Raw genomic sequence first — 21,477 nt, forward strand, 5'->3', positions numbered from 1 at the left:
TAGAACAAGTGCGAATTGGTGATCGATGGTCGGCGTGGAGTCTGTGGGCTGAAGGGCGGTCCATCACTGTATCTTTAAACTAAACTAAAATAAACCCTAATCCTATCTCTATATTGGAACACTATGGACCTCCTCTTGTACTATTTGGTCTCCAAATCTGAGGAAAGACATTCTTGCCATAGAGGGAGTACAGAGAAGGTTCACCAGACTGATTCCCGGGATGTCAGGACTTTCATCTGAAGAAAGACTGGATAGACTCGGCTTGTACTCGCTAGAATTTAGAAGTTTGAGGGGGGATCTTTTAGAAACTTATAAAATTCTTAAGGGGTTGGACAGGCTAGATGCAGGAAGATTGTTCCCGATGTTGAGGAAGTCCAGGACAAGGGGTCACAGTTTAAGAATAAAGGGAAATCCTTTAGGACCGAGATGAGAAAAACATTTTTCACACAGAGAGTGGTGAATCTCTGGAATTCTCTGCCACAGAAGGTAGTTGAGGCCAGTTCATTGGCTATATTTAAGAGGGAGTTAGATGTGGCCCTTGTGGCTAAAGGGATCAGGGGGTATGGAGAGAAGGCAAGTACAGGATACTGAGTTGGATGATCAGCCATGATCATATTGAACGGCGGTGCAGGCTAGAAGGGCCGAATGGCCTACTCCTGCACCTATTTTCTATGTTTCTATGTTTACCACCATGGACGTTTGCTAATTGTGCATTTTTACGCCCGAGACCCGGGTTCGATCCCGACTACGGGCGCTGCATTTACGGTGTTTTGTACGTTCTCCCCATGACCTGCATGGGTTTTCTCTGAGATCTTCGGTTTCCTCCCACACTCCAAAGACGTACAGGTTTGTAGGTTGATTGACTTGGTATGAATGGAAATTGTCATTAGCGTGCGCAGGATGTGCTGGGATCGCCGATCGATGCAGACTCAATGGGCAGAGGGGCCAGTTTCCGCGCTGTAGCTCTAAGCTAAACTAAACTAAACTAATTTGAAATGTTTGCTAATTCCGATCCTTGTATTGAGCAGCAAAGCATTTCAGCACTGATTCCTCTTCCCTTGTGTCTGGTGAATTAATTTCACATGCTCCTCTTCGTAAGAACAATCAATCACTCTAGATTTTAATTAGGATGTCTACTTGTGAGACAGTTCACATCTCCAATAGTTGCGGGGGAATTGGATATTACACAGGCTTAAAGTTTGAGGTAGATGGTTGAAAGGATTATAATGAAATCTCCATCAATTATCCCACTTCTCCAGAACTGGATATGCAGACAACCTTGGCTCCTCACATGCACTTGCCTCCTGGACATGGAAATGTCTTCCTTAGGATCCAAGTAGGAACTTATCCTTTGGGACCCAGAATATAGTGATCTTCACCATCACAAAGACAGCTGACGTTTATGAACATGTACAATTTAGTAACACATGCTCTGACCGACATCTCTTTTTGTCTCAGTTTCTATGTGTTACTAGAACAAAGATTTATTATTTTATTTCATATAAACATAGAAACATAGAAAATAGGTGCAGGAGTAGGCCATTCAGCCCTTCGAGCCTGCACCGCCATTCAATATGATCATGGCTGATCATCCAACTCAGTATCCTGTACCTGCCTTCTCTCCATACCCCCTGATCCCTTTAGCCACAAGGGCCACATCTAACTCCCTCTTAAATATAGCCAATGAACTGGCCTCAACTACATTCTGTGGCAGAGAATTCCAGAGATTCACCACTCTCTGTGTGAAAAATGTTTTTCTCATCTCGGTCCTAAAAGATTTCCCCCTTATCGTAGAAACATAGAAACATAGAAATTAGGTGCAGGAGTAGGCCACTCGGCCCTTCGAGCCTGCACCGCCATTCAATATGATCATGGCTGATCATTATCCAAGGTGTTCCACTGGCAAATCTCACATCTCTCCCTGTTTCATCTCTGGAACTTGAAAGGTGAAAGATGACACTGGATACGGGGCATGCTCTTGTATATTGCCTCAGTGTGATCTACTGTCTTACACTCTTGCATGATTGTGCTTACATATAGTAAAGGGCCTGTCACACTTGGGCGTCATTTGCGTGTCATTTACGTGACATCATTTGCGCATCACGATGCACGATGTGCGCGTCGTGACACGCACGTGATGCGCGCATGGCGCGTGGTGAGGCATGGTGGCAGAGGCAGTGATGCGCGGTCACGCGCGACGCCCCAGGATTCCGGGATTCACAAAATCTTCGCGCGCCTCCTGCGTGACTTGCAAATGATGCCCAAGTGGGACAGGCCCTTAAGACTTGTACTAGACTTTATGCAAAAAAAGAGTGTCACTGTACCTCATTACACGTGGAAATAAAGTACCATTGAATATTGGAGGCACTTGTCAGCAGTGTGAGCCTGTATGTGTGAGTGTGTGAGTATGTGTGGGTGTGTGTGTGCGTGTGTGTGTGTGTGTATATGTGTTTTGTATGTGTGTGCTTTTGCATGTGTGTGTGTGTGTGTGTGAGTGTGTGTTTGCATGCTTGTATTTTTGTGTGTGCGTGATTTCTTCATTGCACTTAAAGTAGACAAATTGGGATCACTATTGAATTGAATTAAATTGAATTGTATACTTTATTGTCACATGTCACAATCACATGTCACAATCGCATTCCCCACTGTGAAGGAAGGTAATAAAGTCCAACCTTTTTTCTCTTTATTTATTCTCCCATGGTCGGGGATGTCGAACCATCCGCTATCGGGGCCATCAAAGCTACAGAAACCCTCGCATCAGGGTGATCGCAGCTCCCGCGTCGGGACGGTTAAAACCCTCCGCAGAATGGAGCTCATGAATTGGTCTCTAACCAGGGACTGCGGGCTCCACAATGTTAAAGTCCACAGGCCTTTACAGACGATCCCCGGCAATGGGATCGCAAGCTCCACAACGGTAAGTCCGTGCGTGCCCCCGGTTGAGGCGCGCGGGACGGTCTCCAGGAAAGGCCGCACCACTCGTCCACGGTTAGGCCGCAGTGGGGACGGAGATACAATACGGAAAAAAATATCGCATCTCCGTCGAGGTAAGTGATTGAAAAAAGTTTGAACATTGTATATGAACAAAAGTATGAACATTGACTTCTCTAACTTCAAATAGCCCTGGCTTTCCCTCTCTCTATCCCCTCCCCTTTCCCAGTCTTACTGTCTACGAATACATTTTATCTCTTTGCTGTGTTGTAATCATCTCCCAACTAACAATGATCTATTCTACATTTTCCTTGATCTCAATTCCCTTGGTCCCGTTTTCACACCTTACACTTCCTTATCTATATACTTCCTTATCTACATACCGCCCACTCCCCTGACATCAGTCTGAAGAAGGGTCTCAACCCGAAACGTCACCCATTTCTTCTCGCCAGAGATGCTGCCTGTCCCGCTCAGTTACTCCAGCACTTTGTGTCTATCTTCGATGTAAACCAGCATCTGCAGTTCCTTCCATCCTAAAAATTGTCCCTAGTGTGTGTGAGATAGTGTTAATGTGAGGGGATCGCTGGTCGGTGCAGACTCGGTGGGCCGAAGGGTCTGTTTCTGTGCTGTATCTTTAAACAAAACTTATTTAAAGACAGATTAATTGACCTGGGTAACGTATCTCAGGTCTGTGTGGTTGGAAAAATGCATAAAGTTAAGGATACAGAGAAACAACAAGATTATTATAAGGCAGCGAGCATCAAGAAACCATATCTGGGTTGCAAAGAATTTCTTTGCAGCCCAGACTCTGTTTTGCTTTTTCTTTAGTTTAGGGGGGTTTTGTTTTTTCTTTTTTTCTCTTTTTTTTTTCTTTTTTTTTTTCTTTATATATTTTTGTTTTATACATGTAAGTTCTCTTTTAATCACTTAACTATATTTACATAGAGACCGGGAGGTCTATATTCACTGCGTATTTTGACACTGGACTCATATTTAGGTTATATCTGCCATTAATGTAACCCTGATCCCTATGTATCAATATCTTTGTTATGTTTATCATTATTTTTTGTTGTCTTGTTTTTGCTTTTTGAAAAAAAAACTAATAAAAAGATTTTAAAAGAAAGCAAGAAACAATATTTCTTCTGTGCATTGGTATTTCAAATCCATGTTTTTATTTTCAATGAAAGATCTTTGACAGAACTTCACTGGTATGTTGGAACAAACAGTCGCCCAAGACAGGCAACAGTGTGTTTCAAGACAATACCTTGCGGCATCTGCGAGCAACAGTAATTGCTCTTCATACTTTGGATATGATCTGATGCACCAATGTCCGTGGAAGGAAATCTGCCCTACTTTCCCAGTCTGCCCTACATCAAGGCCCAGAAAACTGGTTGACAATTTGAAATGGCCGACTCACTTTAAGGGCCAAGGATAGAGTCATGGAGTGGAAACAGGCCCTTCGGCCCAACCTGCGCCCATCGGCCAACATGTCCCAGCTACAATAGTCCCACCTGCCTGCGCTCGGTCCGTATCCCTCCAAACCTGTCCTATCCATGTACCTGTCTCACTGTTTCTTAAACGTTGGGATAGTCCCAGCCTCAACTACCCCCTCTGGCAGCTTGTTCCATACACCCACTACCCATTGTGTGAAAAACTAGATTTATAGTCATAGAGCGATACAGTGTGGAAACAGGCCCTAAGGCCCAACGTGGGTGATATAGGCTAAACACAGGCAAGTGGGACTAATGTAGATGGTACATGTTGGTTGGTGTGGGCAGATTCAGATTCAGATTCAACTTTAATTGTCATTGTGCAGTGTACAGTACAGAGACAACGAAATGCAGTTAGCATCTCCCTGGAAGAGCGACATAGGATATGAGCAATAAATAAATCTATTTACATGCATACAGTTATAGTGTTTTCCTGGTGGGAGGAATGTCCGGGGAGGGGGGGTGATTGGCAGTCACCGAGGTACAGTGTTAAGTAGTGTAACAGCCACAGGGAAGAAGCTGTTCCTGGAGCTGCTGGTCCGGCAACGGAGAGACCTGCAGCGCCTCCCGGATGGTAGGAGGGTAAACAGACTGTGGTTGGAGTGAGAGCAGTCCTTGGCGATGCTGAGCGCCCTTCGCAGACAACGCTTGCTTTGGACAGACTCAATGGAGGGGAGCGAGGAACCGGTGATGCGTTGGGCAATTTTCACAACCCTCTGCAGTGCTTTCCGGTCGGAGACAGAGCAGTTGCCATACCATACTGTGATACAGTTGGTAAGGATGCTCTCGATGGTGCAGCGGTAGAAGTTCACCAGAATCTGAGGAGACAGATGGACCTTCTTCAGTCTCCTCAGGAGCCAGGGCAAATAGGGCCGAAGGGCCTGTTTCCACACTGTAGGACTCTACGACTCTATACTGCATTGAAGATGATGTACGAATGCAAGTTGATAATTCAGTGCCTGTTTTCACAGGGTGGAGACATTTGTATTGGAGCAAGACCTACTGTCAGTATAACATACTGTAAAACTGTGTTGTAGCTGCAAATGACTAGCAAACTAGTTTCCAGCTAACGGGTGAGCAGTCAGATCCTCCAGTGTATTTGTTCATTTAATTGAGAGTAATATAATTAACAGCTATTGTTTTTGTTTCGGGATTACATTAGGAAGTAAAATCCCTGACAACACATGATTTATTAGTGCTTTACAATGAATTAATAAGGCACGGACGGCTTGGAGCACCAAACAAAAAGCAAGTTTCTTAGGAATCTTAAATTAGTTGTGAGGCAGTAAATAGTAAGATTAAACGAGAACTTACCAGTTCGAAGTTTGATCATTATTTTATGAGGAGTACGTTGAGGGAATACGTGAAGAACCCCGCCAGGACGCATGCGTGTCATTCTTCAAAGCAGCGGTGTGAAATCACAGATAACTGTAATGACTTAAACATAGTAAGATTAGAGAAAGAAATACCAGTTGAATATATGATCATGGGTGGGAGCGGAGGGCACGTATTCCCTCAACGTACTCCTCATAAAATAATGATCAAACTTCGAAACTGGTAAGTTCTCGTTTAATCTTACTATTTTACTTCGGAGTCACGTGAGTGACTATGTGAAGATTTCAAAGCTCTGTGATTTCATGCCGTGGAAACGAGTCCATGCATCACATCTGCCTTAATGACTGTAGGAGGAATTGTGTCAACATAATTTAGACATGAATCCGACATTATAATCCATGAAATTTATTAACACAAATTATAACCCCTATTTATGGGGTAAATTAAATTACAGAACTTAAAATTGTTTCTGCAAACGTTCCAGGTTTCATGACTGGTTTATTATAAAATAGCTGGAATGTTTTTTCCCCTGACCATCCTGCTGCCTTGAGGATTTGGTCCATTGGTACATCTAACTGCATAGCTGCCGATGTAGCTGCAGCCCTGGTGGAATGAGATTTTAAAATATTAGTATCCACCCCAGCCTGTGTTAGAACCCGTTTCAGCCATCTTGAGATGGTCTGGACCGTCACTCTTTTGTGTGGTTGCTTATGGCTGACTAAAAGTGCCTTTTCATTGCCTCTGATGATTTTCGTTTTCTCCATGTATAACGACAAATGTCTTACTATACAGAGACGATCATCTGTTGGGTAAGACCTAAATTCTAAATTGAGGCCCGTTGATCCCTGTCTGTTCTGCTTGACTAATTCATAAATATGAAACGTAATATTTTCAGATGAAGAAGTCATGTTGTCCAGTCTTAATTTATGTAATGACTGTACCCTTTGTGCCGTGACCAATGCCATTAGCATGACTGTTTTTAATGTCAGTCTATGTAGGGACAGAGCTGTTGCTGTAGACCAATTCCTGAGCATCTTCAGGACAATACTCGCATCCCATATTTGGGGGTACCTGGTTCTTTTTTTTTTATTTTTTAATATTTTATTTTATTAGAAGTAAGTACAGTCATATGGCACCAAAGTGCCTAATATATATTTTCATAATACATTTTATGTACAACTTCTTTTTTTTTTTTTTGTTACACTGAAAAAAGATTAGAATAAGAAAAAGAAGTTAGATAGTAAAGGATAGAAAGATGTGAAATATATAGTGTGTGAAAAAAGAAAACGAGTAAATGAAGAAAGTTGAGAGAGAGAATAGAGAAAAGAAAGTAAAATAAAAAAGAAAAGGAGATCATTATTTATAATCTTGACCAACCCTCGTCCAGTCCTGAAACAGTTATTTTTTACAATTGTGTTGCACCATATGATTCCAAAAAAACGACGAATGGAGACCAACTCGTTATGAATTGGTCTATCCATTAGGAGGAATCGCATTTCCTCAAGATGAGCGGTGTCCAACATACTTGCAATCCACATTTTAAGCGTTGGTATTGATGTACCCTTCCAAAATTTAAGAATTAATTTTTTTGCTATTATTAAACCATAGTTAAGGAATAGATTTTGAGATGTGTTCAATTGATTCCCATCTTCCATTACGCCAAATATAATCATTTCAGTATTAGGTTCCATTCTTGTCTTGAATAATTTTGTAAATATTTCAAAAATATCATTCCAAAATCTATAAAGTTTTATGCAGGAAACTAAGGAGTGTGTTATAGTTGCCTTTTGGGCTAGACATTTATCACAAGTGGCGGATATATTTGGATAAAATTTGTTCAATCTTGTTTTTGAATAATATAATCTATGTACAATTTTAAATTGAATTAGATTATGTCTTACATTAATTGAACATTTGTGAATATATATCAGGTATTTTTCCCATTTAACCTTCGTAATTTTTATCATTAGTTCCCGTTCCCACTCTTCTCTAAGTACCTCTGTCGATGGTAGGTCTATATTTAGAATACTATTATATAAATATGATATTAATTTTTGTGAGTCAGCTTCAATATTCATTGTTTCTTCCAATAAATCAGGAGTTACTTTTTGATATCCTTGTATATATTTTTTCACGAAATCGCAAATCTGAAGATATTTAAAATATTGGTTGTTTTTCAATTTAAATTTTAATTGTAGTTGTTGGAATGATAGTAAGTTTCCCATTTCGTACATATCCCCGATCCTTCTAATTCCGAGACTTTCCCATTGGTTATATGTCTTATCAATAAGAGATGGTTTAAATAAAGGGTTATTCGCTATTGGCATTAACAGTGATAGATTTCTTAATTTTAAAGATAATTTTATTTGTTTCCAAATTCTTATTGTACCATATATAATTGGGTTCTTCTTATATATTGTGTTATTCAGTTTTTTTGGGGAGAAGAGGATCGTTCCTATATTACAAGGATGGCAATCCTCCTTCTCCATTTTTATCCATTCTGTCTGTTGGGTAGAACTATCCAACCAATAAATCATATTCTTAATATGCACTGCCCAGTAATAATACATAAAATTCGGAAGTGAAAGTCCCCCGACCTCTTTTGGTTTACATAAGTGTTTTTTTGTGATTCTATGTGATCTATAGTCCCAAATATAATTAGTAATATTAGAGTCTAATTTTTTTTTTAAATATTTTGGTATATATACCGGTATAGATTGAAATAGGTATAGTAATTGTGGTAGGAAGATCATTTTTATTGCATTTATTCTACCTAATAATGATAAGGGAAGTGTTTTCCAAAATTTAATCAACGTATTAAGTTTATTTAATAAAGGTATGAAATTAGCATTGAATAATGCTTTATCTTTTCTAGTAATCTGAATAACCAAATATTTAAATTTTTCTGTTGCGATTTTAAAGGGGAACTTCAGTAAGTGTGTAGGTTCTTGAGGTTTTAATGTCATGATTTCACTTTTATTCCAGTTTATTCTATATCCAGAAAAAGACCCAAATTCCTCTATTAAGTTTAATAAATTTGGTATGCTCGTTTGTGACTTTGTAATATATAAAAGTATATCGTCTGCATATAATGAGATTTTATTCTTTGAGTCCCTGGTATTATAGCCCTGAATATTCGGATGAATTCTTATACTTTCAGCCAGTGGTTCTATCATAAGGGCAAATAGCAGGGGTGATAGTGCACATCCCTGCCTATTACCCCTTGATAGTTGAAATTTTTGAGATAACATGTTATTAGTTAAAATTCTTGCCATCGGTTTATCATATAATAATTTTACCCATGTTATAAAATTCTCTCCCATATTACATTTTTGTAGTACTTTATATAAGTATTGCCACTCTACCTGATCAAATGCTTTCTCTGCATCCAAAGAAATAATTGATATATCTTCTTCCTCTACTTTATGCGAGTACATTATATTAAACAGGCGTCTCAGATTATTAAATGAGTATCTTTTAGGTATAAACCCCGTTTGATCAGGGTTTATCAATTTACTAATATATTTGCTTAATCTTCTTGCTAAAATCTTTGCTAAAATTTTCTGATCTGTATTTAAAAGTGATATAGCTCTGTACGAGCCCGGATCTTCTAAATCTTTATCTTTTTTTGGAATAAGCGTAATAGTTGATTCTGTTAGTGTTTCAGGTAGTTTGTTTTCTTTAAAAGCATGGGAGTATAAATTAAATAAATAAGGGGTTGTTATCTCCTGAAATTTTTTATAAAATTCATTATTAAAACCACCTGGTCCCGGTGTCTTACCATTTTTCAGCGATTTTATTGTTTCACCTATTTCTTTGATTGTAATTTGAGCTCCTAATTCCTCTTGTTCCAAAAGGTCCAGTATTGGAAGATTACAATTATCTAGAAATTTTTTTATTTTACTATCTTCTATTTTAATTTTAGATGTATATAAGTTTTGGTAAAATTGGGCAAATCTATTATTAATATCTTTAGGTAGTATTAGAAATTCACCTTTCTCTGATTTAATTTTGGTTATAGTATTTTCCTTTTCTTGTTTTTTCAATTGGCGAGCTAAAAGCTTATGTGGTTTGTCACCAAACTCAAAATGTTTCTGTTTTGTAATTTGGAATAGTCTTATTACTCTTGCCGATAAAATTCGATTAAGTTTAAATTTCAGTAATATTATCTTATTGTGTTTATCTGTCGTGGAATCTTTGGCATTATCCAACTCTAACTGTCTGATTTCTTGTTCTAACAACAATTGTTCTGCCTTATTCTTTTTATTTTGAAAACTTTGATATGAAATTATAATTCCTCTCATAAATGCTTTAAAAGTTTCCCATAATAAAGAAGGCAAAGTACCTGGTATATCATTTGTATCGAAAAAAAGTTCCATTTGTTGTTTTAAATATTGATAGCCTTGCACGTCATTTAAAATATGTGTATTAAACCTCCAAAAATATTTTTTACCCGGCATTCCCTCAAATTTTACTGAAAATGTCAACGGAGAGTGATCTGAGATACTACTAATGTGGTATGTTGGGTTGTTTGTATATGGCATTAATTTCATATCCACTAAAAAATAATCAATTCTTGAATAAGTTTTATGCACCGAAGAGTAAAACGAGTATTCCCTTCCAACTGGATTAGCAGATCTCCATACATCTATTATATTAGTATTTTTTATATATGTATTTAGAAGTTCGCTAGTTTTATATTTTAAATTACTCTTCTTTTGTTTTGCTGATTTATCTAGATATGAATCTAAAACACAGTTAAAGTCCCCCCCTATTATCACATTTTGGTAATTAAACTCTGATATTATGTCAATAATTTTATCAAAAAATTGGGGGTTATCAAAATTCGGAGCATAAATATTTATCAAAGTTAGTGGGGTTGCATAAATTTCACCCGAAACTATAATATATCTTCCCTCTTTATCTGATATGGTATTCTTTCTTTAGGGGTACCTGGTTCTTGGGGGATTGGTATTAAAAATTCCCCTCATAAGTTTTGTTACCAGTGGGTGAGTTCCAACAGAGTGACGCTCTGTTCCTTGCCATAGATAAGTTGATAAGGCACTTCTGGCGCAGTTGATGGCACTATAACTGAGCCCCTCATCATAATGGAGGCCTGCCAGGTATTCCAGAACAGACGGGATGTTCATATCTCTGTAGGTGTGGCTGTTTTTGTTACAATACATCTCCCACTTCCTGATATTGACCAGATACTGTTTTTTGTGGACTGTCTTTGGGCCGCAGAAATCATGTTCACTGTTCGGTCCGTCAGTCCCAGCTGTAGTAGAGGTATTTTTAAACTCTACAAATTCATAAATTCAAATAGTTATGGCATGGGTGGCTATCCCTTGTTACGGGATGAACCAACAAGTCTGGTCTATTCGGGATGGTGATACATGGTTCTAATACCATGTTCAGTATCACTGGGAACCATGGTTGAGTAGGCCAATCGGGTACTACCAAAATACCAGACGCAGAGTCCTGCTGTATTTTCCTTAATACCCGACTGATGAGGCAGAAAGGAAGGAATGCATAAATAAACAATTTCCCCCAATGCAGCGAAAATGCATCTGTCGCCGCTGCCTCAGGGTCTGGTTCGCATGAAACATAATTTGATAACTGGTGATTAAGCCTGGATGCGAATAGATCGATATCTGGTGTTCCATATCGTGCTGTGATATCAGCAAATACTTTTTTATTCAACATCCATTCGGTGTTTTCATTAAATTTGCGTGACCTGGTGTCTGCCACTAAATTTAGTTTACCTGGTAGGTAAGTAGCTGATATCCAAATATCTCTCTGGATACACCACTGCCAAATTGTATGCCAGATTGTCACATGATGTCGATTTGTTTCCACCCATGTGGTTGATATATGCTACCACGGTGGTATTGTCAATCTGTAGTCTAACATGCTGGTGATATGACCCAATACAATATGACTTTAGGCCATAGAATGCACCCAACATATCCAGGTAGTTTATGCCCAGTGTGAGTAATAATTATGCCTCCTGAGCAGTCCATCTACCTCCACAGCTGGAGATGGAATTGGTGGCTCCCCACCCAAGTGCACTGGCATCAGTTTGTAGCACCATTAAAGGGTTGCTGATAATGATTGGATTGAAACAAAGCCAAATGTTATCTATCCACCATTTTAGTTCCATTATAGCTTTGATTGGTAGCTTCATTGGTCTGTCAAAATGACCAGCATTGATTTTGAGTGCTTGTATTTTTGCTCTCTGTAAATTTTGGTAATGTAAAGGTCCAAATTGTGTGGCTGGAAAGGCAGCCACCATATTGCCAATTACTTTTGCTACCAATCTGATGGATGGTTTACTGATGTCAATGAGGTTATTGCAAGCCTCTATTAAGTCTATTGCCTTTCCCTTTGGCAAAGTCACCGACATGTGAACTGAGTCAATGGTGAACCCCAAATAGTCCATTGTAGTGGAAGGCGTTAATTTAGATTTAACTGGATGGATAATAAACCCCAGTTTTTCAAATAACTGTTTTGTGGCTGTTACAGTTTGTATGGCCAATTGCAAAGTTTTGCCCAAATAAGTATGTCATCTAGATATGCCATGACCATGTGTTTTCGTTTCCGTAGAAACGCTAGGGCTGGTTTCAAAATTTTTGTGAACAGTCTGGGGGCTGATGTTAAACCATTTGGCAGCGCTCTATACTGCCACAGCTGTCCCATCCAGTTGAATTTTAAGAAACATCTGTGGTCACCTCGTATAGGCACTGAATAGTAAGCATCTTTTAAATCGATGCTAGCCATGAAGTAACCTTTAGAAATCAATTGTTTAGCAGTAACAAAGGTTTCCATTTAAAAATGAATATATTGTACAAATGTATTCAATTTGGTCAGATCTATGATGATGCGACAACCACCATCTTTTTTGTTTTTGGTAAATATATTGGACACGAATTCTAGCGGTTCGTGTAGGGATTTTTCAATTACACCTTTTGCGTAAAGCTGCTCCAATTCAGCATGCGCTTCTGATTTCTCTTTACCAGAAAGTACGAACATTCGGTTCGGTATATGTTGAACTGGAGGGCTGTACTTGTGTATAAATTCTATTGTATATCCCTGGATACTGCTTAAAATATAAGTATCGGTAGTTAACATGCTCCATGCACCCAGAAAGGAGTGTAATCTCTCCCCAACCTCCATGCTCCCTGTATTTTGTAGGGAACCAGACCCACCTACCTCCATAGTTACCAGTGGCAGGTTTACTTCTTTTTGTAAATCCTTCATTGATGTTGAGGCGGTGGTGTCTGGGTTTGTGTTTTGGTTGATGTTGGAGGTTCGCGTATCTTCCAAGAAGGCCGGCCTGGGCCATGGCCTAAAAAAGACTCATGTTTGGTGTACCAGACCTTCGAGCTTTCACCAGTCGGTCTTGTTCTACTGGTGGGTGCGTAGGGATGCTGTCTGTGGCTGTAGTGGGTTTTTGATGGTCCCTTTTATGAGTCCCAGGATTTTTGCTTCCTCATCGAGCTCCTTGACTTGCTTCGATAGGTTACCTCCAAATAGTAGTATTGGTGGTTTTATGGTCCCAGGTTTGCACAGACCCGCGAATTTCAGATTTAAAGTCGGTCGGATGGCATTCTTCCTGATGCTATTTATCTCGTATTGAGTGTTGCAAAGCAATGCCAGTGCATCCTGTTGGTCCTGGGACATGTCCTTCTCATCCACTGTGCGGGCGAATGCTGTTATCCCTGCTGTTAGGAATTTTAATACCTTTTGGAGTTTGACATCCATGCCTCTAACTCCTATTCCAATATGTTTCCATATACAAGTATTGACTACTGGAACATTCAGGGATATACAGTTGCCCGGTGCCAGGTGTCCTGACGTGGTGTCCAATACAGCCTGTTCTTGTAGCTGGTTAAAAGACATATAGTCTATACTGGCAGCAAGCTTTTGCTCCAGGTTTTGGCCAGTCTGGTCTGGCTGTATGAAGTTGGACAGCATGTCCAGCAGATTTTCTCGTTCCTGCATCCCCAGCACACTTGATTTTTCTTCTGCGAACCCCTCTTCAGGATCAGCCCAGTACTGACCCCCCAGTGCTCCCTTCTGATGAGGGAGAAGCACTGTGCAGCCCTACATGAGGTGCTGCTGTGGGTTTTACATAGAACCCACAGTGACTAGACTCCATCTCCCGGAGCCTGTCACGTTGGGGCAAATGCTCCACACACCGCTCCATCCGGCTCCAGCGCTCACGGTCGCTGGCCGCCCGCGGTTGCTCAAAGTCGGACTCCTCTGAGTCTACGACTTTGTTAGTTTTTTGTCTCGCCTTACTGCCCAGCCGAGGTGTGGATCTGGCCGGTGCGGAGGCGACATCGGGCACAGCTGATCCCATTATCGGTGATTCAAGTGTCGCTGGCCACTGCTGGCTGCCCGCTACTCCGCGGTCCTCCCCCACCAGCTTTGTCGCAGCCCTTGTTGCTTTCTTAGACTTGTCCATGCTTCCCACCTGTAAGTTGGTATAGGAAACACACAATAAGACCGCAGAGTAACTCTTACCTGCTGGTTCCCGCTTTTTAAAACTGCCGCTGCGGGGGAACGTCGTTCCACCCCGCCTGACTGTTTCGCAATGCGTGTAGCGATATGACACGCATGCGTCCTGGCGGGGTTCTTCACGTAGTCACTCACATGACTCCGAAGTAAAATCATAGGATAATTACCTACAAAGTTCAGTAACCAACACCAATGACTGTCAGTGTAGGAAGGAACTGCAGATGCTGGTTTAAAGCAAAGATAGACACAAAAACCTGGTGTAACTCAGAGGGTCAGACAGCATCTCTGGAGAAAAGGAATAGGTGACGTTTCGGGTCGAGACCCTTCTTCAGACTCTCTGAAGAAGGTGTCTCGACCCGAAACCTCATCTATTTCTTCACTAATGACTGTCAGACCTCACCCAATCCTTCTCTCCAGAGATGCTGCCTGTCCTGCTGAGCTACTCCAGCTTTTTGTGTCTATCTTCACTTTAAACCAGCATCTGCAGTACCTTCCTACAAAGCTGATAATCTAAGACAGCCTTGCTGTTAGTGTGGCAGTGACATTTTAGCACTTAACCAATATAGAACACGATACTATAAAATAAATTAGAATGTAATTAAATGCTCTATAGGTGATTCCATATTTAGGAATTAAGGTAGATTCTACACATGGTTAAAAATGAAAGCAAAAACGTTTTGCTTTGAAACTTTGCAAGCTTGTTTATCCTTCTGTTGTAAATGAATGAAGTCATTCAACTGAAAAAAACAAGCCTGTCAGTTTCTGTACAGTTAGGCAAACTCACTCAGCCTAAAACTGCACTATGCAATGGTAACACAAAATGCCAGAACATTCATGAGAAAATCTTGTCTTTGCTCTTTTAAAGAAAGGCTTGCTTCAAAATAGCAGAGAGGAGAACTTGAGATGAACACCCCGAAGGGTGTCAGGGGTTACGGGGAGAAGGCACGAGAATGTGGTTGAGAGGGAAAGATATAGATCAGCCATGATTGAATGGCGGAGCAGACTTGATGAGCCGAATGGCCTAATTCCGCTCATTGAACCTATGTACTTATGAAATGTCCTTCTGGCATAGACAGGGTAGACAATCAGAACCTTTGGTGGAAATATCAATGACTAGCCTGCATTGATTTAAGCTGAGAGGTGCAAAGATTAAAGGAGATGTGCGCGACTCGCGTTGCAATGGCCCCGACAATCTGTCTGTTTTTTTTGGGGTTTTTTTTTTAGTTAAATGTAGTTGTTCAAATTTTTATTTTATTTTATTTTAACTATTGTTTTTAACTGTGTATATGCGGAGGAGGGAGGGGGAACGTAAAAAAATCTCTTCCCTGCACGGGAGACACGACCTTTTCCCTGTCGGGTCTCCGTTGTCGTTGGGGCCTAGCACCGTGGAGCAGCCTCCAGCCGGAACGACCTGGGGGCTCCAGTCGCGGAGCCTGCGGAGCTGCGGACTCACTGCTGGCCGGCCTCGGAGTGTGGTGAACGGTGGTGGCTCGCTGCTACGGCCTGACTCCGGAGCTGGGAGGGTCCACCTGCAGCCGCAGGTCCGGTGGACTGGAATATCGGGAGCTCGCAGGTCCGGGTGGGAAACCGCTTTTCGGAGCTCCCGCAACGTAACTTCTCCAGCCCGTGTCGCGGGGTTGGAACGACCCTGAGCGGGGCCGTACATCGCCCGTCGCGGCTTTAGTGGCCGCGGGACTTACCATCGCCCGCCTGGGGGTTCGACATTGGGAGAGAAATGGTGCAGGGGAGAGAAAAGGCTTTGCCTTCCATCACAGTGAGGAGGAGATTCACTGTGATGGATGTTTTGTGTAAATTGAATTGTGTGTATGTCTTGTAGGAATTGTCTTTGTTTGTATGGCTGTGGAAACAGAGTTTCGTTTGAGCCTCACTGAGGTTCAAACGACATGGAATAAATATCGTATTGTATTGTATTGTAAATGTTTTACACAGGGAGCGATGAGTGCCTGGAAATCTGCCAGTGGTGGTGGTGGAGGCAGATAAGATAGTGCCATTTAAGAGTGCTCTGTGTCCTTATCTGAGCCTCACCACTCCCTCTTCTCCCCTCTCCCACCGGGAAAGAATAAGAATAGGAATACTTTATTGTCACATGTGACTAAGCAGTGAGATTCTTCGCTTGCATATACAATGTATACAAAGAGGAATAGAAGTGTGAAAACACACTCCACCAGATTCAAGGATAGTTTCTTCCCCGTTGTTATCAAGCAACTGAACCATCCTACCACAACTAGAGAACAGTCCTCTGCTACTGGCTCCCACATTGGAGACCCTCTTTAATCGGACTTTACTGGACATGATCTTGTACTAAACATTATTCGCATTTCCCTTTATTCCCTCTATCATGCATCTGTACACTGTAGATGGCTTGATTGTAATCATGTATTGCTCTCCGTTGACTGGTTAGCACATAACAAAAGCTTTTCACTGTACCTCAGAACACAATCCTACACACGCAAGGGACAATTACCAAGCCAATTTGTCGACAAACAATAGACAATAGACAATAGACAATAGGTGCAGGAGTAGGCCATTCGGCCCTTCGAGCCAGCACCGCCATTCAATGTGATCATGGCTGATCATCCCCAATCAGTACCCCGTTCCTGCCTTCTCCCCATGTCCCCTGACCACTATTTTTAAGAGCCCTATCTAGCTCTCTCTTGAAAGCATCCAGAGAACCTGCCACCAGTGCCCTCTGAGGCAGAGAATTCCACAGACTCACCACTCTCTGTGAGAAAAAGTGTTTCCTCGTCTCCCTTCTAAATGGCTTACTCCTTATTCTTAAACTGTGGCTCCTGGTTCTGGACTCCCCCCAACATCGGGAACATGTTTCCTGCCTCTAGCGTGTCCAAACCCTTAACACTCTATACTTGCACACTCCAAACCTATACATCTTTGGAGTGTGGGAGGAAACCGGAGATCCCGGGTAAAACCCACACGGGTCACGGGGAGAACGTACAAACACGGTACCGACAGCACCCGTAGACAGGATCAAACCCGGGGTCCCTGGCGCTGTAAGGCATGGACTCTACTGCTGCGGCATGGCGCCGCCTTAATGAATTAATGTATCCATGGCCAACAGAACTTCCTCCTCCCCAACAGATACAGATGAGTATTTATGGCATGAGGCTGAAGCGCTGTCATATTAGCCGTACATGCTTCTCTGCCACAGCTGTCTGGTTGTGTAGGCAGGTGGAGTAATCAAGAAGAAGACCGACAACAGTGATGTAAATGTGGATACTGAAGAATGATAAATGATCATGAAACAGCACTACAGTTGTGCCAAACTGAATTATGCAAAAAACAAGCTTTCATTAGTCAAAATTATGGGCTGGCAGCAAGGTTTGTTTTGACTGATTGGTTATATTCAAGATTGAAAATTTTACTAAGTATATACTACCATAATCAACTCTTATTTCCTCATTCAAAACAATGAATATATATTCCTTGGGTTTTAATATTGTGTCCCTGTGCATTAACATATCTTCAAAATACTTCGGGATATTTTACAACTCTTAATTTCCAGTTTTCTGAGCAAGCAATAATCGTCAGGGCACATTAAAAGCTGGTGCTTCTTATGGAATGGAATGGAAATGGAAATGGAATGCTATTTTACTTCGGAGTCACGTGAGTGACTACGTGAAGAACCCCGCCACGACGCATGCGTGTCATATCGCTTCACGCTTGCGAAACGACAGGCGGGGTGGAGCGTTCCCCCGCAGCGGTAAGTTTGAAACCGCGACCTGCAGGTAAGAAATTTACTCTGCGGTAGTTTTGTTCCCCGCGCTGTTTTTTCACAGGGGGGGAAGCTGGACAAAATAGTGTCCACTAGTGCTGCGAGTGAAGCTGGCTGGGGAGGACCGCAAAGTTGCGGGAGCCAGCAGCAGCTGAAGGCACCAGCCCCGTAAGGGATCAGTTGTGCCGACTTTTGGTCCCGCGCCGGCCAGAACACCACGGCCGGGCGGGAGACTATTCAGAATGGGGCCGTCGACTTTTGGACAAGTCAAAAACGGCAGGAGACGGGGTGGAACGACGTTCCCCGTAGCGACAATTTAAACCTGGACCTGCAGGTAAGAGCTGCGGTCTTTTTGTGTTTTTACCATGCTGATTACAGGTGGAGAAACCAACGGGCTGCGACAAAGCTGGTGGGCTAGATGGGATCAGCTGTGCCCGATGTCGCCTCCGCACCGGCCAGATCCACTCCACGGAAGGGCAGTAAGGACAAAGCTGGTGAGGGAGGACCGCGGAGCAGCGGGCGGCCAGCAGCAGCCAGCGACACTCGCATCACCGATAGTGGGATTGGCTGTGCCCGATGTCGCCTCCGCACCGGCCAGATCCACGCGGCCGGGCGGAAAGGCTAGACACAAAAACAAACAAGGTCGTGGACTCAGAGGAGTCCGACTTTGAACAACCGCAGGCGGCCAGTGCCCGAGAGCGCTGGAGCCGGATGGAGCGGTGTGTGGAGCATTTGCTCCAACGTGACAGGTGGAGTCGGGTCACTGTGGGCCCTATGATAAACCCACAGCAGTACCTCTTGAAGGGCTGCACAGTGCTTCTACCTCATCAGAGGGGAGCACTGCGGGCAGTTCTGGGCTGACCTGGAAGAGGGGTCCGCAGAAGGAAAGACAAGTGTGCAAGGTGTGCAGGAACAAGAGAACCTACTGGAACCCACTACAGCCAAAGACAGCACCCTACGCACCCACCAGCAGAACTGGTGAAAGCTCGAAGGCCCGGTACTCAAAACATGAGTCTTTTTTAGGCCATGGCCCAGGCCGGCCTTCTTGGAAGATGCGCGGACCTCCAACGCCAACCAAATCACAAATCCAGACACTAGCGCAACAACAGCAGCGAAGAACCTACAAAAAGAAGTAAACCTGCCACTGATAACTATGGAGGTAGGTGGGTCTGGTTCCCTACAAAATACAGGGAGCATGGAGGTTGGGTGGAGATTACGCTCTTTTCTGAAGGCATGGAGCATGTTAACAACCGATACTTACATCTTAAGCAGTATCCAGGGATATACAATAGAGTTTATACACAAGTAGAGCCCTCCAGTTCAACATATACTGAACCGAATGTTCGTGCCTTCTGATAAAGTAAAATCAAAAGCGCAAGCTGAACTGGAGCGGCTTTACATAAAAGGTGTAATTGAGAAAACTCAACACGAACCATTAGAATTCGTGTCCAATATATTTATCAAAAACAAAAAAGATGGTGGTTGTCGCATCATCATAGATCTGACAAAATGGATGCCTTTGTTACTGCTAAACAATTAATTTCCAAAGGTTACTTCATGGCCAGCATCGATTTAAAAGATGCTTACTATTCAGTGCCTATACGAGGTGACCACAGATGTTACTTAAAATTCAACTGGATGGGACAACTCTGACAGTATAAAGCACTGCCAAATGGATTATCATCAGCCCCAGGCTGTTCACAAAAATTTTGAAACCAGCCCCAGCGTCTCTACGGAAACGTAAACACATGGTCATGGCATATTTAGATGACATACTCATTGTGGGCAAAACTTTGGAATGGGCCAAACAAACCGTAACAGCCACAAAACAGTTATTTGAAAAACAGGGATTTATTATCCATCCAGTTAAATCTAAACTAACGCCTTCCACTACTATGGACTATTTGGGGTTTCACCATTGACTCAGTTCACATGTCGGTGACTCTGCCTAAGGGAAAGGCTAGAGATTTAATAGAGGCTTGCAATAACCTCATTGACATCAGCAAACCATCCATCAGATTGGTAGCAAAAGTAATTGGCAAAATGGTGGCTGCCTTTCCAGCCACACAATTTGGACCTCTACATTACCAAAAATTACAGAGAGCAAAAATACAAGCACTCTAAATTAATGCAGGTCACTTTGACAGACCTATGAAACTACCAATCAAGCTAAAATGGAACTAAAATGGTGGATAGATAACATCTGGCTTTGTTCCAATCCAATCATTGTCAGTAACCCTTCCATGGTACCACAAACTGATGCCAGTGCACTTGGGTGGGGAGCCACCAATACCATCACCAGCTGTGGAGGTAGATGGACTGCTCAGGAGGCATCATTATTACTCACACTGGGCATAAACTACCTGGAAATGTTGGGTTCATTACATGGCCTAAAGTCATATTGTACTGGGTCTTATCACCAGCATGTTAGACTGCAGATAGACAATACCACCGTGGTAGCATATATCAACCACATGGGTGGAAACAATTCGACATCATGTGACAATCTGGCTAATACAATTTGGCAATGGTGTATCCAGAGAGATATTTGGATATCAGCCACTTACCTACCAGGAAGACTAAATTTAGTGGCAGACACCAGGTCACGCAAATTTAATAAAAACACCGAATGGATGTTGAATAAAAAAGTATTTGCTGATATTACAGCAAAATATGGAACACCAGATATCGATCTATTCGCATCCAGACTTAACCACCAGTTATCAAATTATGTTTCATGGGAACCAGACCCTGGGGCAGCGGCGACAGATGCATTTTCGCTGCATTGGGGGGGGGGGGGGAAATTGTTTATTTACGCATTCCCTCCTTTCTGCCTCATCAATCGGGTATTAAGGAAAATACAACAAGACTCTGCGTCTGGTATTGGTAGTACCCGATTGGCCTACTCAACCATGGTTCCCAGTGGTATTAAACATGGTATTAGAACCATGTATCACCATCCCACATAGACCAGATTTATTGCTACATCCCGTAACAAGGGATAGCCACCCATGCCATAAACATTTGAACTTATTAATTTGTAGAGTTATAAAAACACCTCTACTACAACTGGGACTGACGGACCGAACAGTGAACATGATCTCGGCTGCCCAAAGACAGTCAACCAAAAAACAGTATCTGGTCTATATCAGGAAGTGGGCGATGCACTGCCATAAAAACAACATCACCTACAGAGACATGAACATCCCGTCTGTTCTGGAATATCTGGCAGGCCTCCACTATGATGAGGGGCTCAGTTACAGTGCCATCAACTGCGCCAGAAGTGCCCTATCGACTTACCTATGGCTGGGGACAGAGCGTTACTCTGTTGGGACTCACCCACTGGTAACAAAACTTATGAGGGGAATATTAATGCTAATCCCCCAAGAACCAGGTACTCCCAAATATGGGATGTAATTATTATCCTGAAGATGCTCAGGAATTGGTCTC

Source organism: Amblyraja radiata, chromosome 6 (assembly GCF_010909765.2).
Source record: "Amblyraja radiata isolate CabotCenter1 chromosome 6, sAmbRad1.1.pri, whole genome shotgun sequence".
Classification (NCBI taxonomy): Eukaryota; Metazoa; Chordata; class Chondrichthyes; order Rajiformes; family Rajidae; genus Amblyraja; species Amblyraja radiata.